Source organism: Neopelma chrysocephalum, unplaced genomic scaffold (assembly GCF_003984885.1).
Source record: "Neopelma chrysocephalum unplaced genomic scaffold, ASM398488v2 Primary Assembly neopelma1_63, whole genome shotgun sequence".
NCBI classification, from domain to species: Eukaryota; Metazoa; Chordata; class Aves; order Passeriformes; family Pipridae; genus Neopelma; species Neopelma chrysocephalum.
In genome coordinates this window covers 549,250-574,856 of record NW_020897720.1, presented here as the reverse complement: position 1 = coordinate 574,856, position 25,607 = coordinate 549,250, and the positions used below count along the sequence as shown (strand labels likewise).

At 52.6% G+C, this 25,607-nt stretch overlaps 1 protein-coding gene across 1 annotated transcript in view; it reads left to right on the top strand.

Moving 5' to 3' along the window:
• Positions 1–5,780: 5,780 nt before the first annotated feature.
• PSD2 (pleckstrin and Sec7 domain containing 2) overlaps positions 5,781–25,607 on the top strand; it is an 87,543-nt gene continuing 67,716 nt past the window's right edge. The window contains exon 1 of the mRNA XM_027682692.1: positions 5,781–5,861. The gene's annotated coding sequence lies outside the window, so the exon portion shown is untranslated. The remainder of the gene's footprint in view (positions 5,862–25,607) is intronic.

Here is a 25,607-nt window from a genome sequence, read left to right as displayed (position 1 = left end):
CCTACCTGGGTCCCACCAGCTGTCAACCAGCATTACCAACAAAGCCACAGGGTAAAATGCAGTGGAGATGTGTCCTACTGCATCCTCTGGCCACCAGCTTCTACCCACATTCTCCTCTGAAGGTCACTTGGTCCATCTTCAGCTTTACATGGAGGCAGCAGCTTGTCCAAGCACTGCTGAACACATCTTGGAAGACTTCTCAACCTGGATGTGGTGGGACGGGTGAGTTTGGCTGGTCTGGCAGCAGTGCTGCTTTCTGTGATGTCTGTGGAGTCAGTGTCTGGGGCTGATGGCTGATTTCCCTGAATTCCAGGGGAGGACAGGCCATAGATCTGCCTTACAAAGGGTAACTTATCCTCTGGGTACCACCAGGGGCACTTTGGGTATCACCTGTCTTTTCAGTTTTGAGTTACTCCACTCCATGGTGACCCAGAGTTGGTGTCCTCCAAGGAAGAGGAGATTCAGAGACATAAAATAAATCACCAGCCTCACTATTGGCCTTCAGTGGCATCCTCATTTTGTGCTAATTAAGAGGGATGAGGCCCTTGCCATGCCAGGTGTTGGAGATGAGTCGGGAACACACATGTCTCGCCAATGTCCAGCAGGGATGTGGAAATCTTCTCCAAAGTACCATTTAAGGTCTTCACAGCTCAGAATTAAGGAACTAATGTACGAGGAAAGGGGGCAAACACAAACTGGTGTAGATGGATGAACTGTGGGAGCACTGGGCCCGCTCAGGAGGCCCGTGGCTGCTGCAAGGGGCTGATGTCTTCTCCAGCTGATGACAGGCAGGATGTACCACATCCCGCACATCTCCTCTTCCAGTTTGCTTTTCTCCTGTAACAGCTATACCAAGGCTGAATGTGACCCTGTGCAAAAGCCAGAATCTGTTCTTGGTGCACACTGCTGAGGCTGGAGGACAGAGCAGAGGTCAGGCTGCAGCTAAAGGTGCCAGAATCCCAGATGTCTGGGCCAGAAACCAATGCCAGAGCCTTCCAGTCTGGACAGAACCTTGCCTGTACATCCATGGTGTCTTCCCACTGAACTCAAACAGTGTGCAGCCATCCCCTGTGCAAGCAAGGCAGTGCCCTGTCCAGGTGCAATCCTAGGAGACAGGCTGTCCTGTTCCCAAATCCCAGGCCACAGCTCCCCAGCAAGCCAGGGAGGGAGGGGAATGCTCAGTAGCTCCATGAATGAAGGCCATGGAAGCTTATTGTCATGGCAGTGGGAGTGAGGGGCTCGTGAGTTATCAGCCACGAGAAGTTTGTTATCAGCAACGAGAAGTTGTTTTCACTGACAGCTTGGGGCTGTCCTGGGCAGGAGCTGGACTCAATGACCCTTGTACAAGGTCAGGAGTTGAACTCGATGATCCTTCCAGCTCAGGTTATTCCATGATTCTATGATTCCATGACCTCTGCTACTATTCAACAGCCTGTTTCAGTCAGGAGTGCTGTTTGCTGCTCCTGCCAGGGGCCCTGTGAGCCAGGCAGGCGCAAAGGGGATCCAGGCAGGCACTCCTAGTGGGAGAGGTGACTGGTGGCAGAGGAGACCCCCATGGGCAGGGATGGGGTTGGCTCCCTGTGCCGGTGGTGGCCCGGGAATGCCGATCCCACAGTCATCCTTCGCCGTGGTGCCAGAGGGTGCCTGACACATGGCACTGGGAGATCTGCAGTTGGCCCCGAGCGTGCCCCAGATGGTTTGATGCCAGGGTGTTTGCACACAGCTCTGCCATTTAATGGGGAGAGAAGGCAGAGCTGATCCCAGCTGAAGCCGTGCACCAAACGCTGACAGACTGTTTGTCGAGACACAAACATTGGCAAATGGCCCTGCTTGCCGTGTACTGAGAGTCACGGCAGAGAGGGAGGGAACCCAAGAGCAGGGATGTCTCTGGCAGGGACTGGGAGTCCTCAAAGTGCAGTTTAGTGCATGTTTCTGGGAAGAAGGAAGTCGCTTTCCGGGGAGATTTGAAACGCCCTTCTCCAAATGGGTGGAATTGGGATGCCCAGATTCCATAAATGAGGGTGGGGGTGATGGGGATAGCTGGGTATGATCCAGTATGGGGGATGGAGCATCCCACCTGTCCAGCCAGGATGGTGCTCCTGTGTTCAGAAGCACCTCTCCAGAGAAAGCCAGACACACCAACACATCAGATGTGCCAGAGACTCCTCTCCCAGCAGGTAATGGAGCACTCAGGGCAGCAGTGGGGCTGTCTGTGATCCATGACTTTTTGGTAGGGTTGTGCCTTACTCACCTACATCTGCTGTTATCTCTTTCCCTCTGGGATCCCACACTCCAGTAAGGAGTGGATGGGAGCCATGGAGAAGGTGACACGGAAAACATGAGCCAGAGCTGGACAGCCTGGAGCAGAAGCCAGGGACCAGCATTGTGCTCAGCGGGGGGGACAGGTCTGCTCTCCCCAGGGACATGCTGGGACCTTCCCACACCATGTCATGAATTTACAGTGGAGCTGTGAAGGGAAGAATCGCCTCCAAACAGCACCTTCAGGCCTCTAGTGCATCCCAGGGTTTGGATCCTGGGAAAGCCAGGTCGCCTTGCCAGAGTTCCCAGCCCAGAAAAGCCAGCTCTCAGGGGGACTGGGTGGCAAGAGGTACCTGAAGGCACTGAGCTGGAGAGCTTTCCAGCTTCCCATCAAACTAGGGAAAACAAGTGCTGCTCCTGTGCTGATCTAGGAGCTTCATTTTGCCAGCAGGAGCCTTTTGTCTCTCAGAAGATCCTCCTGGCTGGAAGAAACTTTGGAACTTAATTGTTAACCTGGATGGGCCTCAGTTCAAGCTGATGGACTTCTGCAGACAAGGAGCCCTGTGTTTCCAGAAGCTCTGCCCTGCAAAATGCTGAACACCTCCCAAGGCAACAGGGTCAGGGAGAGGGGGTCCCAGAGAAAGGAAAACATGGCCCATGTGAGTGGGGGGCACAGAAGGGTAATAAGGGGGGAGGAGTTACCACCTGGCAAGAATTACAAGCAGGGTGAGGCATTGTCATCTCTCTGGACACCACCGTGGGGCAGCCTAATGTCAAAGGAGTCCACAGTTTTAAATTACCACTGATACGATATCAAAAATATCGAAATTTGGGGTGAAGATTCAATGAACAAAGAGAAGGACTCTTATGGATTGATACTTTGCTTTGGAGTATCATCCAAAATGTACCTGCATTAGAGTGAGAGTAGTAAATGTGTCCCTTTCACCAAGTTCCTGGGAAGAGGAAGGGTCCCTGCAGAGTGCAGGGCTTGGCTGAGTGGCAGACAGGGGTCCATCCCTCTGCCAGCCACCACATTCCTGCCTCACTCCATGCTGGCCCTCAGCCAGCAGCACCACCCAGGACAACTTGGGGGACCCACCTGCAGATACAAAGGCCTGGGAAGGCCCACTTGGAGCTGCCATCCCCTAATATGCTTTGTGACAGCAGCCCAAGGCTTTGAACTCGATGCCTGTGACTGCACAGGAGGCTCAGCCAGGTAATGCCAAAGGATGTGGAGCAGTGTGGTCAGTCTGTCTTGTTCTGTGCTGCTTTCTGCTCTCTCCCGGGGCCTCCTTGGTGCTGCCAACTCTCCATTTGTGACGTTTTTGAAATCTCAAATCACATGATAGAAATGGTGGTGGCATAAAAGGCAAAGAAAGTTTTGACTTGGGGGAGCTACTGTGAAAAAAGACTTGCACAGAGGTGGAAAAATGCCTGTTGTGGTACTGAGGGGCAGCAACTCGCCCTGTAAAACGTCAGAGTATGTGTCAGACAGGGATGCCCTGTTGCACCAGTCCAGTCTCTGGAGTGGTTTTCCAACACTGGGGAAAAGTCCTGGAAGCTGGCTCCTGCACCACCTGTGGCTGTTTTTCTCTCCATCCCCTGCACTGGCTTTCAGTCCCCTCCTGAATTCCTGGCCATATCAAAAGAGAGGAGACAAAAAGGGCCAAATGACTATTTCTAAACCAATGCAAAAGCCCCAGGCAGCAGCTCAGCCCCGCAGTGCCCAGCTCCCAGAACACTCATCCTTGCCCTCAGTGTCCCCCTGCCCTCCCCTCTGCCAGGTGCCCACTCAGCCTCCCCTCTGCAGCTCACACATGCCAGCTGCCTGCCCCCTCCATGGCCCCAGCAAGGGGAAGGGGCTGCTAACAGAAATATCTTGCTTCAGTGTGACCTCCCTGACCTGGAACCCTCCAGAGACCTCTCTCCAGATTATCCTCATCCTGCTGCTGCCGAGCTCTGCCTCTCGGCCTTGACCCTTCTCTCCACGCTGCAGAGGTTGCCCTGTGAGGAGTGGGGCTGTGTCCCTCACGGTGCTTTGCTGCTGCCTTTTGTGTGATCTCCCACATCACCCTCCCCTCAGCCAGAGGTTCTCCTGCCGATGTGCCGGGCTCAGTGCTGGCACCGAGGCATCCCTTGGGATCCTGTCTCTTAGCAACGCCGAGGAAGATGCTGAGCACACGTCTGGTCCATCGGTCCACGGAGCCTCCGTGCACAGTGCAGAGGGCAGCTGCTGCCTGGAGGGAACACAGCCGCCTGCACACCCCACCTCCTCTCTCCCCCACCCCTGAGAAGCGGGTGAGGGGCTCAGGAGGTTGAGCACTGTGTGGTAAGATACACACAGGTACCCCAGAAAATGTCAGGGCAGTGGAAAGAATCCAAAAAGGTTCATTCTGAAGACGAGAATGCTAAAAACTTGCAAAGGAGAAGCTGCATCAGGCTGCAAAGCAGCGCTGGGCCTGAGAAAGACACACCTCCTGTTTCTTCTTCGAGTTTTATTATCTCTGCTTCCCCATCTCTGCCCATGGGATGCAAAGACCTGTGGCATCTTCTCTGTCCTCACATATCGGAGAGTGAGCTTCTGGAATGCAAGAGGGGAGAGAACAGCACTGTTTGGAGAAAGTGGCAGGGAAGCCTTTCCTAAGTGAAATGACTGACTCCTCGGTAGCAAAATCTTCCGGAAAAAGGGTATTTACTCCTGCAAGCACCAATGTTGGGCCCCTCATTCTGGTACCTTTGCCTTGCTCTCCGGCCCATCATAGATCTTACTGAAGCCCCTTCCCGCACCAGCAACATGCAAAACTCCCACCACCCTTCTTCTCCTCTTCCACCGCTCCTCCACCTCCAGCAAAGCCCTCGGGAGGTGCTCAGGCTGCCCCAAAACAGCTGGGGGGGGGGTGATGAGCATCCCCAAAGTCCTGCTCATCCCCTGTGTCCATCCCGCTCATTCCCAGTGTGTGTCCCGCTCATTCCCACTGTTTGTCCCGCTCATTCCCGCTGTGTGTCCCGTTCATTCCCGCTGTGTGTCCCGTTCATTCCCGCTGTTTGTCCCGCTCATCCCCCGTGTGTGTCCCATTCATTCTCAGTGTGTGTCCCACTCATTCCCGCTGTTCTTCCCGCTCATCCCCACTATTTGTCCCGCTCATTCCTGTTGTTTGTCCCGCTCATTCCCGCTGTTTCTCCCGCTCATTCCCGCTGTTTGTCCCACTCATCCCCCATGTGTGTCCTGCTCATTCCCGCTGTTTGTCCCGCTCATCCCCCGTGTGTGTCCCGTTCATTCTCAGTGTGCGTCCCACTCATTCCCACTGTTTGTCCCGCTCATTCCCGCTGTTTGTCCCGCTCATTCCCGCTGTGTGTCCCGCTCATCCCCGCTGTTTGTCCCGCTCATCCCGGCCCGGGCGGTGCCGGCGCAGTTCGGGCCGCGGCCGCCAGGGGGCGGTAGAGGCGCGGGCGGGCGCTTTGCTGCCCCCTGGCGGCCCCGCGGCGGCGGCCGGTCCCGGTTGTCCCGGGGGATTCTCCCGGGGGATTCTCCCGCTTCCCCATGGCCGCACGCGTGTCCCGGGGACACGGCAGAGGGGGCGACCAGGGCGAGGAGGTACGGGGTGAGTGCGCCTATCCCTCCCACCCGGGAGGAGAGTCGCCGGGAGAGGGGCCCCCTCGGGGTGAGCGGTGCGGTCGGAGGGGCGGTTCAGGTCGTGTCGGAGGGATGGGAGTGCTCCCCGAGCTGTGTTACTCCAATATCGGAGGGATGGGGGTGCTCCCCGAGCTGTGTTACTCCAATATCAGAGGGACGGAGGTGCCCCAGGGCTGTGTTATTCCCTGTACCAGAAGAATGGGGGTGTCCCCAGGCTGTGTTATTCCCAGTATCGGAGGGATGGGGGTGCTCTCCGGGCTGTGTTATTCCAATATCGGAGGGCTGGAGTTGTCCCGGGTTGTGTTATTCCCTGTATTGGAGTCCCCGGACTGTGTCACCCCCGTGCTGGAGAGAAGCGAGTGGTCCTGGGGCTCTGTTATCCAGAGGGAGGGGGTACCCCCCTCCTGTGTTACACCCGTGCCGGAGGGATGAGGGTGCTCCCCAGACTGTGCTACCCACGTGTTGGAGGGATTGGGGTGTCCAGGGGCTCTGTTACGCCCGTCCCAGAGGGATTGGGGTGCCCCGGGCTGTGTTGTTCTCGTACCAGAGGGATGGGGGTGCCCCCCGAGCTGTGTAACCCCCGTTCCGGAGGGATTGGGATGGCCCGGGGCTGTGTTACCTCCGTGACGAAGAGAAGGGGTTGCTCTCGGTCTTGTGTTATCCCCCGCCCCCCCCAGGGCTGTGTTAGACCCCTGCCCGAGGGATTGGGGTGCCCCGGGCTGTGTTGTCCTCGTACCAGAGGGATGGAGGTGCCCCCGGGCTCTGTTATATCTGTGCCAGAGGGATGGGGGTGTGCCGGGTCTGTGTTATCCCCGTGCCAGAGGGATGGGGGTGTGCCGGGTCTGTGTTATCCCCCTGCCAGAGGGATGGGGGTGTGCCGGGTCTGTGTTATCCCCGTGTCAGAGGGATGGGAGTGCCCTCGGGCTGTGTTATCCCTGTGCCAGAGGGAGAGGGGTGTCCCAGGGCTGCGTCACACCCGTGCCGGAGAGAAGAGGGTGGTCCTGGGGCTCTGTTATCCCACATACTGGAGCACTGGGGTGCCCCCGGAGCTGCGTTCTCCCCGTGCTGGAGGGATGGGGCTGCTCCCGGGCTGTGCCATCCCCTGCATCAGCAGTAGGGTGCAGGACAGGCTGCTCAGGGCGCTGCATACCCACCTCTCTGCAGGCCCAGCAGTGCCCCAGGCTGGATCACCATCCTCTTACAAGCAGTGTAGGGAGAAATGACAGGTGCTGAGCTGGCTCTTCTTCCCTGAGAGCCTCCGGGATGGAGCACTGCGGGATTAAGTTTGTGCTCAAGTGGTCTCATGCTATCTCAAAGCTGCAATGCTTCCTGGGCTGCTCAGGGAGGGACTTGGAGTAGGGGTTTTGGAGGATTTGTGGCCTGACAGAGAGTTTGCTGCAAGGATTTTTCTGCTCTCAGGTTCCTGCCCAGCTGCTCCCTTGTCCTTCTGTGTAAGGGAGCAGGTTCAACTGGGTGTCAGAAACATCCTTTCAACCAGTGGTGTGTAAGACACGAGCCAGAGGAGCAGCATCCCTGCCACGTCCATTCCTGGGTTTGCTGCAGTTCTCCAGAGCAGAGGGAAGGCTGAGAAGCAGAATTAAAAAGGTGTGATGTGGACAAGCCCACTCAAGCTGACTGGCAGCTCATCTTGGTCTGATGGACGAGAATTTCACTGGGAAGGTTTCAGGCCTTTCTTGGCAAGCAGAATCAGCAGCCTCTTGGCAGGTTTGCAGGCATGGGATGCTGTGTCTGTGGGATGGGGAGCTCTTGCTGTGAGGAGCTTCTCGTGCTATGAAATGTCTTCAGCCTCCAGTTCACTGTCAGTCCCTCTGGGTAGTGCAGACCTTGCCTGTTGATCATAGTGGAGCTTCCACCCCTTTGTATAGATACTGAAGGGGAGATAGAGGGCAGGTTTAGGGCTATCAGAATGTTTGATAAATTAAGTTGCTTTTCTGAAATATTTTTTTTTAATTAAAGGCAAATGCTGATCACGTCTTCAGAACCGAGTTCTTGTTTGTGGATTTGAGATGATTCTTTAATCAAAATGCCTTTGCATAGGATGAATAGCAATCTTGGAGTTAAAAAATCATTGTCCCCAAGTGAGATTTTTTGGTTCTTTCTGCCTGGCATCAGTGTGGCAGGAAAAGGGGAGACATGGTTGCTGGGTTAAGTGTGAGGGAGGCAGTGGTTCTGGGTTTCTTCCTGGGCTGGCAGAGGTGGTGTGAGGCTGTGAACAGCCAGCTTGTGCACCTACAGTCAGCTCAGAGCCAGCTGCAGCCTGCACCCTGCTGCTGGCAAACTGAATTTCACTGCTGTGAGCTCTAAGGCATCATCCCATCCCCATTCCTGGCATCACAAACGGGCTCAGGCAGCCCTGGGCTGGAGATGTTGGTCTTTTCTGTCCCAGTGTTCTCTGTCACCCCTGGGATTCATCCAGCACCATCAGTCAGGGTCCTGGACTGCTCTCCCTGGGAGGGCCTGTGGCATCTGCTCCAGCACAGGACAGGCAGGCCACCATCCTGCTTTACTGCTGCCTGATTCTGCCCTGCCTGCTCCTCTCTTCTACCACAAATTGTCCTCTCTGGAAGCCACTGCAACAGCCCCTCACAAAGACTAGAGAAACCTTTCTGCACCTTTCAGCTTCGTTCCAGGCTGGGGTGCAGACTCCCCTGGCCCAGAGCGAGGGGCTGAGCAGCTGAATTCAGTGCAGGGCAGGTAAAAGGACGTTGTGGGTGACAGGTTAAAAGGAACCTGACATGGGGATACTTGCAAAGTGATTTCTATGGCTTTTCTCGGGGTGGGCTCAGCCATCGGGTCAGTCCAGAAACACTCGCCTCAGTTTTGGGTCTGCTGGGGGGCTGCCGTGGGTCCCACCTCAATTCATGACTGTCCCAGACAGCTTTTGGCAAGTCTGAGTTTCAGAAACAAACCACACCTGGCAGGGAGACCTTTTCTGGAGAGCATTAAAGCTTTTCGCAAAGGGACCTGGACGGTTTCCTACTGCCTCTTTTGAGAGCAGGAACAAGGAACAGGGTTTTGAATGGTGTCCTGAGACCTGATGCTCTGGGTTTCCGTTCCAGCACAGGGTTCTAAGCCAAGAAAACTGCCTGTCCTGCCAAGGCCGGGGAGGAAACTGGGCCCTGGAGCAGCGTCAGCAGTGTGGCATTAACTCCTCTCTGCAAGGAGCACTGAGGCTCCTTTGATGAGCTCAATATCTGCAGCAGTTACTTTCTTGTTTCCTTCCAAAAGTCCTGTCCTGGCTTAGCCATGGCCTGACACTTGTAAAGCCATGGCCTGGAGCTTGTGAAGATGCTCATTCAGGCTCAGTGATGAACTTTAGTCACTTCTTAACCACGTCCTGTCTGAGCTGTGCTCTGCTGGTGAACTGCCAGCCCTGGCTGGGGGATGGCATTGGGGGGCAAGGAGTCGAGCAGAGGTAGGTGGGCTTGAGCCAGGGGAGGGAATGGCTGCAGAGCAGGGACCTTGAAGCAGTTTACAAGCCTTAAACATGTTATGGAACAACAGCATTGGGACACATGGGGAATCTTCTTACATTTTCCCTTTGGGTGATGGTTTCTTGCAAAACCCTGGGTTTAGCAGATCAGGTAGAAGGGATGAGCTGTTAGTTTGGGCACGCATATCCCACAGGCTCCTGGGAGAGGGATGTTTCTGGGGGTAGGACAGGTACACTGACTGCCAGCAGCAAGTCTAGCAGTCATCTCAGAGAGACTGAGAGCTGCTCTGCTTTGATCATCCCAGCTGCTTGCCTGAACACACCACACATCTGCACTTGAGCTGCCTCCCATCAGGTGAGACGTGTGCATGGACAAGCTGCCTCCCCTGTATTTGCTTCTCCTGCTGCGGTGACCAGATGTCCTACTCTTTAGTGATGTTGTCCTACTTTCAAGTAGGTTATTCTATTTTTGCCTGGCCCTGTCCTTTTTGTGACTTTGCCTCCCTGTGTGTCCTGTGCCTGGCTTTCCCCTGGCAGAGGCAGAGGATCTGCAGGTCGTGGTCCTGAGCAGTACAAGCCATTTCCCTCTTCTGTGTTTCCTGAGGAACTCGCACAGCCATCAGCCTTGCAGACCAGGCATGGGCAGGGACCCAGTGCCTCCTTAAAGGTGATTAGATGCTGAAGGTCCTCAGAGGGAAGGGTTAGGCTTCCAGCTTGCTTTAAGGGTCTTGAATGGCCTTGCTTGAGCTGGCAGTCATGTGAAGGTGTTTGTTGTTGTTTTTATGTCTTATCTTCAAGAGCCAGCGCTTCCAGGATCTGAAAGAGATGTCTAAGCAGAGAAAGAAAGGGCTGAGCTCCCTCTCGGGGCTGAGAGTCAGCTGGGAATGGAAATGGAGCCTTGTCCTGTAACTGCAAACTGACATCTCGAAGTCTGGGTACTGCAGGGATCTGACTGCCAGCTCACAAGCCTTCCTTGGAAAACACCTTGTCTTTGGCTGCCAGTCCCTGCTGACACTGATCTCTGACACTGGCTCTTGCTGGCTTCTCCTTCTCTTACCCTTTGACTTCAGTTTGAAAACTGCAGCTTCTTGTTCAAGCCAGCCACGACACGCTGAGGTCAGGGTGCCTGAAGGTCTCTGAGCTGCCCCAGGTGGACTCCCTGGCGTGGCTGCCAGGCTGCAGCCGTGGAAAAGGGCAGTGCCCTGTTGGACAGGCCGGGAGGGAGCACGCGGGCTGGAAGCTGAAGGCTGACAAGCTTTGGACCAGCGCTGCAGTTTATTTATGGCCTGCTTAGCAATCTCAGGCAGGCAGTGTGGGTTAAGGCATCTCCTGTCCTGGATTGACAGTACAGATCCAATTAGCCATGAAAGCCTCTAATTATTTGTCCTGAATTGCTCCGGTGGTAACCAAGGCTGTGCTATCTCCTCCTTTTGTCTGTGTCCCAGCTGGAAATGCCCCAGTGTCCCTGCATCTAGAGCAGCAAGTGTGATGTGCGAGCAGAGTCAGCACAATCTAATCAAAGGAGACAGGCCCCGGGAGTTAATGAGGGGACGGACCCGCTTCGTTAACTTTGGAGAGTTCTCTAAGCCCCGTCCTGAGAGACAAAGGACTGAGATTGCGTGTGGCAAAGATAAGGCTCACGAGATGAACTGCTGTGGTAGAGGGGCTGCAGACCGTGGGGAGGGAAGGGGGTGGCTGTCAGAAAGATTTGAAAGCAGAAAGTCGCTTGCATCTCACAGGAGAGGAACACCTCCCCTATGAGAAAGGCTGAGAGAATTGGGATTGCTCAATCTGGGGAAGGGAAGGCTCCAGGGTGACCTTACTGTGACCTTTCAGTACCTGAAGTGGCTACTAGAGAGCTGGAGAGGAACTTTTGGGCATGGAGTGACAGGACAAGGGGGAATGGCTTCAAATGGAAAGAGAGTAGGTTTAGATTGGATATTGGGAAGAAATTCTTCCCTGTAAGCGTGGTGGGGGCCTGGCACCAGCTGCCCAGAGAGGCTGTGGCTGCCCCATCCCTGGAAGTGTTCAAGTCCACGTTAGATGGGGCTTGGAGCAACCTGGGACAGTGGGAGGTGTTCCTGCCTATGGCAGACTGGCAGACTGGTGGAGGTGACCATCCCAGAGAAATGACCCTGGATCTCTGGGAGAGAAGCTGGATCTCTAGTGGAACGTGTCCTTGCCCATGATGACTTTTAAGGTCCCTTCCAACCCAAACAATTCTGTGATTCTATGATTCTGATTCTACAGCTTGGCCAACACAGGACACTGGAAGGACACTGGCTGCAGGGAGTCACGGGCACAAGGTGGGTTTACATGAGCAAGGTCCAGACGTGTGTGCTAAGTTACAGCTGTGGATTCTCAACTGTAAAACTGTTTTAAGGTGAAAAAAGGTTTGCAGGGCACTTATTGCCTCCTCCTGCTCATTCTGGGTTCTCATTCTGCAACAGAGGAGCCTCGGCTCTCTGCTAGAGAAAATGTGTCATTTACATTCTTAGTAACCTTAACTCTGACCTGAAATGACAGCAAATAGCTCTCAGACAAGACAGGGCAGCCTTGCCTTGAAAGCAAAATTTTACACAAATAACATTCAGCTCCTGTATGAGGGGCCAGCTGAGTGCTTCCACCATTGTTTCCAGGTCACAAGGTCCCCCCCAAAATGGGTTTTACATGGTTGTCTTGTGATGCTGCCTGAAGGCAAGCCGTGGCTTTGCTCACCACGTGCACATTTTCTCTTTGTGTGGATGTCTGAGCATCAGACCTACCAGTGAAACGGCTCTGCCCCTGAGCCTCAGAGGAAGGAGAATCAGCAAGGGTGCCCACCTGGGGGAGGCTGGGAGCTGTTCACAGCCATCCCTGGTGTGACACTGCAGCACCAAATATGTCTCTCTGACCTCCAGCCGAGGGACATTCAGACAGGACCCACCTCTGCCAGGGCCAGTGCCGGTCCTCGGAATCAGCTGACAGATCCTCCGAGCCTCTTGGTGTCCTTCCCCTGCAGCCCAGAGCCTGCCAAGTTCAAGCCAGAGAGCTCCCTCCATACAAATGGGGACGAGGGGGGCGGGCTGTTAACGTACAAAAACTGTTTCTTTCCTGCCCGCTTGGAAAGGGGAGCTATGGAATTTTAAGCAGCAAGGACAAAACTCTGCTGAAGAGGCCTCTTCTGTGCTTGCTTGGTGAAATCACTGATCACAGTGGTGGGGGGGTCCAGGAAGATGCCAGGCTTGCCCTGATTAATGGCCCTGTTGTTGTCTGCTCCAGTTTGTTGGTCTTTGCTCTGCGAGACCGAGTGCCAGAGCAGCAACTACTTTCCCCGGAGCAGCTTCCATGGGAGCTGTCCCCGTGGCAGGGGCTGTCCCTCTGCATGGCCGGGCTGCACAATGCCAGCTCTTGGGCCTGGCCTAAAGGGCTGGCCCAAAGTGTTCTGGGAACTTCCTTTGTGGCCATAAAACCTGAACAGATAGAGAGGGGACAGGTGAGAGGAGACAGAGGATCTTTTTTCCACCGGGAGCTTTCCCTTCTGGCTTTTAAGGGTGCCCAACTTTGCAGCTCAGTACCCTGAGGAGGGGCACCCACTTCTCATACCTTGGTCTGTTCTCTCCAGCAGCACAAATTTGGCTGGGCTGGGAACTCAGCAGCAGCCTGACTCATGCTTTTCATCCATCACTTTGACCATCCAGCAAAGCAGCTGTGCTCTGCACACCTCCTGTTTCCTACCCCGAGCTCAGAGCATCTTGCTCAGGCCCTCTTGCCTGTGTTTTTCTCCTTGAACCACTTAGTTTTAAAATAGAGCAATTATCTTCCTTCAGAAAGGAGCTTACTCTCTCCAATCTAGGGCAGTTTGACAGCACAGCAGCCTGCACAGCTCGCCCTGGGAGCACGAGCGTGTTCCCACCCTGGGGGCTCCGAGGGCTGGAGCCCCTCTGCTCTGGACACTGCCTGAGATAGTTGGGGCTGTTCAGCATGGAGAAGGGAAGGCTCCAGGGAGATCTTAGAGCACCTCCCCGTGCCTAAAGGGGCTCCAAAGAGCTGAAGAGGGACTTTGGACATGAGCATGGGGTGACAGGACAAAGGGGAGTGGCTTCACACTGACAGAGGGCAGGGTTAGATGGGATATGAGAAGGAAGTCTTTTACAAAGAGTGTGGTAAAACACAGGTTGTTCAGAGAGTTGGTAGATGCCCCATCCCCCCAAATATTCAAGGCCAGGTTGATCAAGCGGAAGGTGTCCCTGCCCGTGGCAGAGGGAGTGGAGTAGATGATCTTTAAGGTCCTTTCCAGCCCAAACCATTCTGTGATTCTAAGTGGAGGGTCCTGTCTGTGCCTTAGGGTGGTGGTTGGGTCAGTGGTTGCCCCTGAGGAGGGGCATTACTGCAGCTGAACAGTTTGAATCCTTGGTCCCAGTCTTTTCTTAGTAACTGCTCACGAGTCAGAGGGATGCAGGTTTGGAGGCTTGGCTCTTTGGGAGCAAGGGCAACACGTTCTGCCAGAGTTCACAGCCCTCCCTCCATTGCCAAGCCCTGAGGGATCTCTGGTTGGGGAAATTTGTCCCTGAGTCTATGTGATAAGAAAACACAGCCCTTCAGACTGTTACCTACACACCTATCAACAGGGCTGCAGGGCTGGCAGGAGCTTTTGGAGGTGGCCTAAGGCACACTCATGCCTGAAGATGGGGGACCAGTTCTTGTGTGGGTTGCTGCCAAGAGAGGCTTCTCCAACCTGCTCCTAAAATCCCTGCCTGTGACCCCCCTATCAACCCTAGATGGGGGCTTGGCTGTGATTTGGGGTCCAGAATTGCTTGTGGGGTTAAATGCTCAAAAATAAGAGCCTCTGCAGAAGCTTGTTGCAGGGATTAGTTCAGTGATGGGGCACATTCTGCCAGCCTCAGCTGCCACACTGGCCGTGGTGGGAAGGGTTTACATCCTCACATGTGTAGAGCACCTAATCTCCTCTGTCATGGGATCCTTCTGCTCTCTCACAACTCTACACTCGGCTGTTGTTTAATTAAAGAATAAACAGACAGGTATTCACAAGGAAAATGAAGCTGTTTTGTTCTTTATGTGTCCTTGGTGCTCTCCTGGCATCTTATCTGGGGACAACAGCTCTAAGCCTTGAATTTGCATTTTTGCCTTGCAGAGCCAATTGTTTTAATTGGGAGCAAAGCCAGGGAACAGTGATTGTCCCATGCCACACAGACTGGCTGTGGTGTTAGAGGGGAACAGTGCCTTCCTTACCCTTTGTCCTGCCCGATGGGCTCTGAGGTTCAGGTGATGTGGCTTTAGCTTGTGTTTGGTTTCACCTCTTGAGTGACTGCTGAGGGCACTTGAATTGTTCAGCTGGAGAAGAGGAGACTGAGATCAGACTTCACCAGGATCTGCAGCTTCCTCACGAGGGGCAGCTCCATCTCTGCTCTGTGTGACCAGTGACAGGACCCCAGGGAATGGCTGGAGCTGTGCCAGGGCAGGGTTAGGTTGGATAACAGGAAAAGATTCTTCCCCCAGAGGGTGGTTGGGCACTGACCAGGCTCCCCAGGGCAGTGGGCACAGCCCCAAGGCTGCCAGAGCTCAAGGAGTGTTTGGACAACGCCCTCAGGGACAGGGTGGGATTGTTGGGGTGTCCTGTGCAGGGCCAGGAGTTGGACTGGATGATCCTGATGAGTCCCTTCCAACTCAGGGTATTCCATGATTTCATGATTCTCTGACACAGCTTTGTGTACCTGTGCTAAGCCGCCTGGACATCAACCAGAGCCCGTGTTGTGCTGTGAAATATGGTCAGGATGGTCAGGAGAACCAGAGAAAGGTCTGTGTAGGGCATCCAAGGTCACGTGGAAAGCCAACATTAGCTACTGATTATTTCCACTGTAGTAGAGAAGAGCCAGCTGACCAGCAGCTAAAGGGCAGAAACAAACTCTTTGTAACAGAGGGCATTTGTCCACGGACACAAGACCAGATGACCTTGTTCTTCAGCTGAGCTTTGTGTCCTTTCAGGGGAGCCAGAGCTCCAACTCACACCCTGGAAGTTTGGGACCTACAGAGGAATCCCAGGTGAGCCCTGAGGTACCACTCAGTATGTTCATCTGACCTTGGCAAGCCTGGAGCATGGGGGGAGACTGCAGCCATCTCCATATTCCCCGAGTCAGCAGAGCTTCTCCATCTGGTGGCTTTGGATGGGACACAGAAGAAAAAATTAAAAGGCAAATTTTCAAAGGTTGGAGAAGTGGAATCTCTTTGATTAAGGCATTATAAAGCACTGTAATCATCAGGCCCACCCCAAATGTTTGTCTTGAGCCAGCCTGGGACCTCTTTTGGGTGTGGACCAAAAGCCTACCCAGTGCACAAGGCCCAAGCATCCATGGACACCCTCTCAGTGGATCAACTGGGGCTGGATTTAAGCCATGGCCCAGGTGACAGACAAACCTGGACAGGATGTGGTTGCTTTGAACTTCCCCTACAGGAGCACCAGGCTTTCAGTCCCAGATCACAGACCCCTCAGACACCCTCAGGGCTCAACCCACAAGCTTTGTACCCTGAATTACTCCATCACTACGGAGCAAATGCAGTGGTACAGACCCAGCCATGGCTCTGCTAATGCCTGGAGGCAGATTAGTGTCAGTCTTTTCCTTGGAGTCTGCCACCTATAGCACCTCTGACCAAGGCTCATGGCTTAAGCTCCACTGCACTCCTGCAGCAACACTGTGCATTTTTCATACTGGAAACTGAGATTTGCAGAGGTGAAGCGAGTTGGTAAAAGAAGTCAGAGCTGTGTGGAAGGAGAGAAAAAAAAAAAAACAGTAAAGCTGTAAAGCTGCCATTTTAACTTGCTGCACTGTACCCTGAGAACATCATCGTTGCTGAGCTACCACCCAGGTGCTCATCCAGTGGGAGCTGCTGGAGATTTGCAAGTATAAGAGCTTTAAACAAGGGACAACGTGGATTAAGCCTGACACCCCACTGGATTCTCCTTCTCTTGGTCCCTGATCTACCAACAAGCACCTCTGCCACTTTGCATATAATGTGACCTATTGTATAAATATTTAGTCACTCTGTTGGGAACATTAATTATAGATGGAGACGCAGCTTTTGAAAGCTGCCTGTAGGTCTGGGCACCCAATTTCCATTAATTTTAATGAGAACCAGACATCCAAATCCCATTCGGTGGCTTTGAGCATCTCAGGCAAGAAGCTTCATCTGACACCCCCCCGCCTCCATTCTCCCCACTCTGCAATTTAAGAGTGAGATTTGCAAATACCTCACAAATCCTGCAGATGCCTGAGTTGCCCTTGTGCCATGCCATTGTTCTCTGCTGAGGATGGTTGGCTGGTAGCTTCAGAAGTATTTATAATAAGTTCATTTAATCCATCCTGTTAGTTTTTTTTTTCCTCTGCACCCCCTCCGGACCCCCAGCACTTTGAAACAGCGACGCCTGAATGAACCCCCAGCCTGTGTGGGTTTTTTTGACAGAGAGGCTTTGATGCTCGCAAATGACAGCTGTGCAGAGCAGGTCTGAAATGAATGATTGAATTATCTGACTGATTAAAAATGTGCTGTGGCTTGGAAGATCTGACAGCAAGTACTCACTGAGGCGACTCACATGAAAGGGAGCTGCATGCACGTAGGGTGTGTGTTTGTGTGTGCTTTGGGAAAAACAGCCGGTGAGATGGGACAAACACCCAGAGCAGCAGCTTCTTAAGCTCAGCATCCTTTCCAAAGCTCCAAATCTGCTGTGAGGTGCTCAGCAGAGCTAAAACTCGGCGTGGTTGTGGAGATAATGATTATTTAGACAGACGTCAGCAGTGGTTTAGGATATGGAAATTGAGCTAAAAAGTAGTGCAGGGGCTGGGGAACTACTTAACTGCATCTCAGTCCCGTACAGACCTGTGGCTGAGGAGTGATAAACTCTCCTGTTGGCAGCATGGTTCCATCCTCTGTGCTGAAGACACGTGCCCATGGTGTAGGGCAGCCCCAGGGGTGTCAGCTCTGTGGGAACATGTCCCATGATTCAGAGTTTTGACAAGCCTGGGCCCCTGTGAAATTAACTATAAATGGCTGGGAGGATGGAAAAAGGAAGCTTGGTTGTGGCTGTGCCCTCAGTGCTGTCAGTGATGGCAACAGCAGATGTGGTAATGCATGAGGGACAGGAACAGCCTTTCCAGACCTATCTTAGCTTCCTTCCCAGTCCCCATGTAGCAAACTGTCCCTCCCTGATGCCTCACAAAATTCAGCTCAGCCAGAACACAGGCGAAATATCTAGTAGCGAAAGGAATGAAAACATTAAAATTAAAAAAAATGTTTCTTCGCAAATGAAACATATTTTGTCAGCTCAACAAGTTCACAGGTTCCTATGGGAGTTCCATCCAGGGAAAAAAAAATCACAGTATAAAGGTTACAACTGTAGTTCTTCATCGTGAATGGTCTTCTGATAGTTTGCTGAAATTGATTTTTCCCTGCATTGTTTAACTGCTCTTCATCTCCCTACTTGCAGAAGATCACTCTCTTCCCCTGACCCCTGGCTCAAAAGAGATGAAACACTGGGCTATAACTAATTGCTTTATCAGAAATAGTTTTGGTTTAGTCTCCCAGCCCAGCCCCTGAGTAGTTTGTTCTTTGCCCTTTGCAGTGCCATCAGCTGAACTGATGTTGGGTGTCTGTAACAGCTCCAGCCTTGCTGGTCACGCTCCCTGTCCCAGTTCCAGTGGCCATTTCAACAAGACTAAATGCTGAAGCTACAGTAGTCCTGAGGGCACACATAGCTAATGGGAATTCATTGGCATCTGTGTCATCTCTCCATCAACATCCCAAAATGTCCCTCTTATTGAATCCACTCCAGCAACCCAGGAACCCTCAGAGCAGGGGAGGTGCTGGGATCCTGCTCGTGTGGCTGCAAACCTCATCACTGCTAATTGTCCCACTGCAGCCCAGCCCCTTCCCAGGTGTGGGAGCCCCAGGTCCCCTGTGCTTCTGGCCCTCATTTCTCCCAGCCAGGCCCTGACTGCTGAGCGTAAATGAAACATCAGATCATTTCAATCCCCTTTTCCATCATCTGAACACTTCTATTTATCGAAAATATTTTTTTATTTTATAGACAACAGAGAAGTGGCTGATGCCCCGTCCCTGGATGTGTTCAAGACCAGGTTGGACAGGGCTCTGAGCAACATTATATTCATGAAATCACAGAATCATAGAATGGTTTGGGTTGAAAGGGACCTTAATCTCATTACAACCCCCTGCCATGGGCAGGGACACCTTCCACTAGCCCAGGTTGCTCTAAGCCCCATCCAACCTGCCCTTGGACACTTCCAGGGATGGGGCAGCCACAGCTTCTCTGGGTAACCTGTGCCAGGGCCTCCCCACCCTCACAGGGAAGAATTTCTTTCCAATATCCAATTTAAACCTACTCTCTGTCAATTTGAAGCCATTCCCCCTTGTCCTATCACTCCATGTCCTTGGAGCCCTTTCAGGCACTGGAAGGCCACAATTAGGTCAGCCCGAAGCCTTCTCTTCTCCAGGCTGAACAATCCCAATTCTCTCAGCCTTTCCTCATGGGAGAGCTGCTCCATCCCTCTGATCATCTCGGTGCCTCCTCTGGGCTCGCTCCAACAGGTCCGTGTCCTTCCTGTGCGGGGGATCCCAGGGCTGGAGGCAGGACCTGTCCTAACACCCAGCCAGGGGCTGCTCTCCCATCCAGCTTCCAGCAGTTCAGTCCCAGCACAGACATTCCCCTGCAGACACCAGATCGAACGAGGGGGGTGGACAAACACCTTCCCTAAATAGCTCCATAACAAAGGGAAAGAAAATCCATGTTCCCAGAACAGCTTTTCAGCCTCAGGGATAGATGCTGAAGGACTCGTGTTGCTGCCAGTGCACAGCCCCACGGTCTCTAAAAATGACAGATGATAACTTTCTGTTACCAAAAGTATTGCAGTGAATTTGGTGTAATTCTGTATCAGGCCTCAACTGGACAGATAAAAGTGAATTGATTACTGAACTCAGAATTAATAGTTGCTTAAACACCCTAATTGCATTTGTTATGAGCAGAATGTGATCTTAAATTGATAATACATATGCAAGGCACTTGAAAGTGGTCAATTTTCCTAAGCTGAGAACAATTACAAGCAAGAAATGATTGGAGGAAAAACTGAGAGAAAATAATTTGTGTTCTAAATGAGGGTTGTTTAGGAAAACTTGGATAGATGCTGTCCCCTCCACAGCATGCACACAGATTTGCAGTCCTGGAAGATATTCTTAGCTAAGAATCTATCATTGTTGAGGAAGAGAAAAACAAAAATAATAACAGTAATAAAAACCCAAATAGAACAAGAAGGGATTTGGTGACAAAAGCAATGAATTAACTGTTACATAATGCAGAGACCTGGAAGGCTAATCTGGAAGAGCAGTCAATGAAAATTATGTTTGCCAGCATTAAGGACTATTAGACACTGTGCATGTGTGTGTGTTTACAGGCATGTGTGTCAGAAAGAAAATAAATGCTGCATGTTGGGTTTAGATGAAGCTGGTAAAGAGTCTACTCTGATAATGCCAAAAAAACCAAGAAATGTCCAGACAAAGATTCATAACTCTGGAAAAAAGCAACCTGATGCAAAAAAAAGCAACCATATCCTACAGAGGTGATGGAAAGCTTCTTGTTCCAGCAGTAACCAGGCAGCACATGGAATGGCAACTGGGAAACTGAAATGTTTGTACATATACAGGACTAGAAAAAAACCTACCCTGAATAGTCTCATAAGGAATGTCTGAGAGATCCTTTTAGGGCATTTATACTTCGTGTGTGTCAGTACCTGGGCGCTGGGACAAGGGTTGCCCAGAGAGGCTGTGGCTTCCCCACCCCTGGGAGTGCTCAAGGCCACGTGGGATGGAGGTGTGAGCAACCTGCTCTAGCTGAAGGTGCCCCTGCCCTTGGCAAGGAGTTGGAAACGATTGAGCTTTAAGGTCCTTTCCACCCCAAACCATTCTGTGATCCTGTGTAGTTAGTCAAACAAAATAGGATGACATTTGCTTAGTTGGGATGATGGATGGCAGAGAAGGGGAGACTCTCAGCACTGGAATATAATAAAAGATGGAAGAGATGCTGCAGAACCCTGGTAGCCAGTAGAACAGCAGAGTCCCTGTGGGACCTCCAAGAGCTTGCTCACATCCGTTGCTGAGGATACAGTTTTCATACACTAAAAGTTACTGAAATTAGGACAAGTCAGATGCTGCAAGTGGTCGGGTCTGCTTGGGAAACTGGTTTTATGCCAGCAGTGGGCTCTCAGGAGGACAAGTGCGAATTCAAACACTCATGGATCCTCATGAGCAGAGGAAAGACGGCGTTTTGGAGGACAGTGACTCATTTGAAAGTTGTCATGAAGGAAGGCAGTGAGCAGAGTGCTCATCCAGAATCAGTCTTACCTTCTGCCAAAATCTGAAATGCCAGGAATGATGCCTCCCATATTCCAGGCTGGGATTTCCCAGGCAGAAGTGCCTACACTGGGCAGGGAATCAAATATCTCCATGGCACATAAAAATGCACCAGAGAGGGGACTAATCCCTGCACAGGAGATCTGTGCTGTGCAGTGTCCTCTTGGGACTTCCAGAGGGCTCTGGAGATCACAGTGGCTGTGCTGGGCACTGGCCAGGCTGGTACTCAAGTCTGAGTCCTTGGCCCAGCACCCAAAAAGTTATTGCAGAGCTCAAAGAATGAACTATGGTATAGAAAACCAGACTCCTGTGGAGCCCTAAACAAGTTCCACTTGAATGTACACCCAGAAGGACATTATGACAGGAACGGGTCACAGCCTATGGGAAAAAGAATTCCTAGGGGAACATTCTTGAAGTAGCTGGGCTTTTGTATCTAAAATGAGCCAATGGTTGCAAGGTGGCACCAGACATGATGTTTAGATGCAAGTCCTGGGGTTGGAATTACTTCCCCCATGAGTTAATTGTTGGACAGTTTGTCTCAGGGTCAGGTACTTGGTGTAGCTCAGCACCTCTCCATCTTCCCCCATACACCTGTAACTCAGACAACTTTGATGCAGAAATTCTGGGTGTGGACTTTCTGACCACCTCTTACGTGCAAGGACAACTTTTCCCCCTCCTCATCCTCCTGCAGGATCCTCTGGGAGTGTGGGCTGTGGCCTCTGGATCTGGCAGTTCCTGCCATAAGCAGTATCACCTGCAGGCTGGAGCCTTTCTCCTTTTTCCCACACAGAAGTGGCAGCTTCTTTACTGGAGGACACATTTCATCTGGGTTTCCCAAACCCCTCAGCCAAAGAGTTCTGAGCTGGCTGTTAGAGCAGAGGCTCCTGGCAGTTCTCCTTTCACATCTCCCTCCCACCAACTCCTCACCCATCATGGCACCGTGGTCCCTTGGTGGCTCTGTGACCCTATTCCAAGCAGGAGCCACCCTGGAACAAGCCACTGCAGAGCAGGAACTGATGTGAGTGGGGAAGAGGAGACAGCTGTGGGTCTCATGTTCAGTGCCTGAGGCTTCAGCCCCAAAGCAGCAAAGCCTTGTGCTCCAAGGGGTCTGTCTGGGTGCATTCACTTACTTGCTCTGACACACAGACACACACACACAAGTGGATGCTTTCCCTGGACCCTCTTCTGAAACACTCTCCTATTCCCTGTTCCCTTTCCATCTTCCCAGACTCACAAACCTGTTAACAGCCTCTGCCTCAGGGCCCTGAAGGAGCCCTATGCATGCACCCTTTTTGTCATGATTATTTTTAAAGCATCATTTCTGCCTGTCGTCCTCCCACCCAGGGTGAGGCTTAAAAATCTCAGCTCTCCCAGCCCCTGGAAGAGCCACGAGGAGCCACCTCTGATGCCCCTGATGTGAACCACCATTTCCATATCTCAGAGTGTGCTCAAACAGCTCCAGGCCAGACTTTTCAGGACAGATATCACCCAGAACAAAGAGCTGATTTTAAGTGTCAAGAGAAATGCAGACAAAGGCTGACAAGGACTGACCCTTTTTCTTCAGAGGGCTGTTATCCCCCTCCACATCCCCCTTCCCACTACTACAGCAAGGTCCACACGGGGCTTTCTCCTAATCCTGGGTTCCATCAAAGTGACTTGTACTGAAAGTTAGTGAGTCCCAGCTTGGAAATCCAAGGATTTCCTGAGAAAAACAGCTGTGTGAGGACATGGAAGCAAATTCATTCCTGGGCGCATGAGAACACTTGTGATGGTTTCATAATACAAATTGAGAAGGCTGAGCTGCACCCAGGAGCATCCCTGTGTGGCACACTAAGGATCCTGAGCAGGGCATGGCTGGAGAACTACCTGTAACAGGGATTCAGCACTTCAAACTTCGGCATTCAGCTGCAGTTATGGCCCTTTTAAAATGGTGAGGGGAAGTCAATGAACCCTGTGGGGTTGTTGGGTAAGTGGTCCTGGCTTCTCCACTGAGTCAAGGGGGAGCAGAGCCAGTTTTGTGGCACTGCCAGCCTTGGAGTAGCCTTGGAGCTCAGGTTCAGTGGATCCCGTGGGGCTACATGACCATGAACCATCTCAGGACCACAGGCTCCCATCTTTTTTCCACCTCTCCCACCAGTCTGGCTGGAGTGTTCCCATGATCTGTATGGGGTGGGTGTTAATTTTAGTGCCTGCTGTGTGGTCTGCAGTGTTTAGTTCTGGTGCCAGCAGCTCCCTTTTGCCTGCCAGGCTCCCAGCTGGGTTCTTTGAAGTGTCTGGGGCTTGAAGGGTGGACCCCCTGATGCTGGCATGGATGGAAGGTGTCCTTACCTAAGGATGCTCCTACTTCTCCAGACAGCTCATGTCACAGGTGGCAAACAGCATCTGCACGTTCACATGCACATGCAGACAGTTAAACAGCACATCCAGAACTGCTCTATTTTAGGAGTTTTCTTAATTTAAAAAATATTATGACATATTCAAGGCACGTAACAGAGATCTACCAGCAGAAATCTCAGTGCCAGCAGAAATCTCAGTACCCTGTTACTGTTGGGAGTGCCCAATCAATGACAGAGACAAGCCCACCACCCTGCTGAAGGGATGAGAGGAGGTTTCTCCCTGAATCCAGCTGTTGATAGGCTCATTCCCAGAAGCAGAATGATTGATAACCCAGTTATTTGGAACCCACTAGTGGATGTATTCTTAGAAACTAGAACCTCATTTTCTCATGCTGCAAAATGTCATTTCCTAGGACTGGCTGCTCAGAAATTGGATTTTGTTCCTTGCCTTCACACCTGAGCAGCACAACAGACTGATGAATATTAATTGTGCTTTTTTATTTTTAATTTTATTTTTTTTTAAAGCACCCTAAGCTGATAATTGTTTGATTACAAATACAGCAGAGTTGATCAGAGAGAGCAGCAGGACAGACTTTTGTGATGGCGTAAGGCGAATCTCTTGGGGGAAGGGACCCCCAGGGAGGTTGCAGTCCCACACCTGCATTTGCCTGGCTCCTTGCTGCCCTTGACCGTGGCCACAGGATCCATTTCTTGTGTCTCTCCAGCACAGTACCTTCATTCACACTTGCCTTTGTTGGATAAGTCCGGGTATAGCTGCAGGGTGGCTCATTACATGGTTCATTACTGACACTATCCCTGGCAGAGAACGCCGTGTGCTGTGCTGGGGGTATCCCTGCTGGAAGGATACATGGCCGTGCTCTGCCGGGCTGCTCCAGGACATTATTCCACCTCATGGCTGTGCCTCGTGCTGGCATGTCTGGCTATCCATTGTAATGAGGTTTTTAATTCGGGGTGTTGGGGATTTGTCTGCTCGCTCAGCGATGTGTGCCCTCTGGAACAAGCTTTCCAAGAGACGCAGAGATCTAGGGAGGGGTTTTCTCCATGGAAAAACACAGCCATTGGCTGTGTTGAGACATGTGTCCGGGGAAGACACCAAATCTTTCTTCCTCACCTAAAGGTCCAGTCTGGGGCGTGCCTGTGGTGCTTTGGCAGGGTGGGCAGGGCTGAGGGTGGGCAGGCACCACCTGGGCTGGGGAAACCCCCAGTTCCAACCCAGGCTGGGGGTGAACAGATCGAGAGCAGCCCTGGGGAGAAGGACTTGGGGGTGCTGGTGGGTGAGAGGCTGGACATGACCCAGCCATGGGCTGATCCCACAGCGTGGGCAGCAGGGGAGGGGGGAATAATGCCCCTCTGCCCCAGTCAGGTGAGACCCCACCTGCAGAGCTGCCTCCAGCTCTGGAGTCCCCAGCACAGGACCCGCTGGACTGAGGCCACAGGAGGCCACCAAGTTGATTAGAGGAATGAAGCAGCTCTCCCATGAGGAAAGGCTGAGAGAATTGGGATTGTTCAGCCTGGAAAAGAGAAGACTCCAGGGTGACCTTATTGTGGCCTTCCAGTGCCTGAAGGGGCTCCATGAGAGTGGGAGAGGGACTTTGACAAGGACACGGAGTGACAGGACAAGGGAGAATGACTTCAAACAGAAAGAGAGTAGATTTAAATTGGATATTAGGATGAAATTCTTCCCTGTGAGGGTGGGGAGGCCCTGGCACAGGTTGCCCAGAGAAGCTGTGGCTGCCCCATCCCTGGAAGTGTCCAAGGGCAGGTTGGATGGGGCTTGGAGCAACCTGGTCTCGTGGAAGGTGTCCCTGCCCATGGCAGGGGGTTGGACTGGATGATCATTAAGGTCCCTTCCAACCCAGGCCACTGTGGGATTCTACAGTCACACACCCCTGTGTCAGGCAGGTGGGTGCACCACCTCTCACCTGTACACCCACGAGTGGCCAAGAGGCACCTGTTTGCCCTACACCAGGGGTCTGTAATTCTGGTAAGAGGGGCCCTATACCAGGAAAAGCGTGGTGTCCCTGTGCCTCCACCCCACACTGCCTCCCCAGGCATCTTGGTGAGCCAGGTGCCTGGATTAGCCTGTAGACAAAAGCATTGCCTTCGCATGCAAGAGATGTCAGGATGGAGAAGCATCAGGGGTGGTGAGCAGGCTCCTGGTCCAGCCCACCGTGGTGGGGGAGGCTCTGGAGCCAGCTTGGCAGGCAGGCACATGGGCAGCACTCCTGCTGGAGACCAGGGGGGCTCTTCAGCCATGGGATGGGATGCACTGGGATGGGATGGGGCTGCAGCAGGTGTGCTCTGGGAGTGCCCAGAGGCACAGGGCAAACCAAGCTGCAGTGCTGGGGTCTGCACCGAGGTGGGTCCTTGAGGCGTTTCCAGTGCTGCACGTCTGCGTCTGGAAGTGCATCAGTTGTTAAAGGCAGTGTGAGCATTTGGCAGGATTTCAGCCCAAAACTTCAAGCCAGTCTCAGTTTGCAAGGGTGACAAT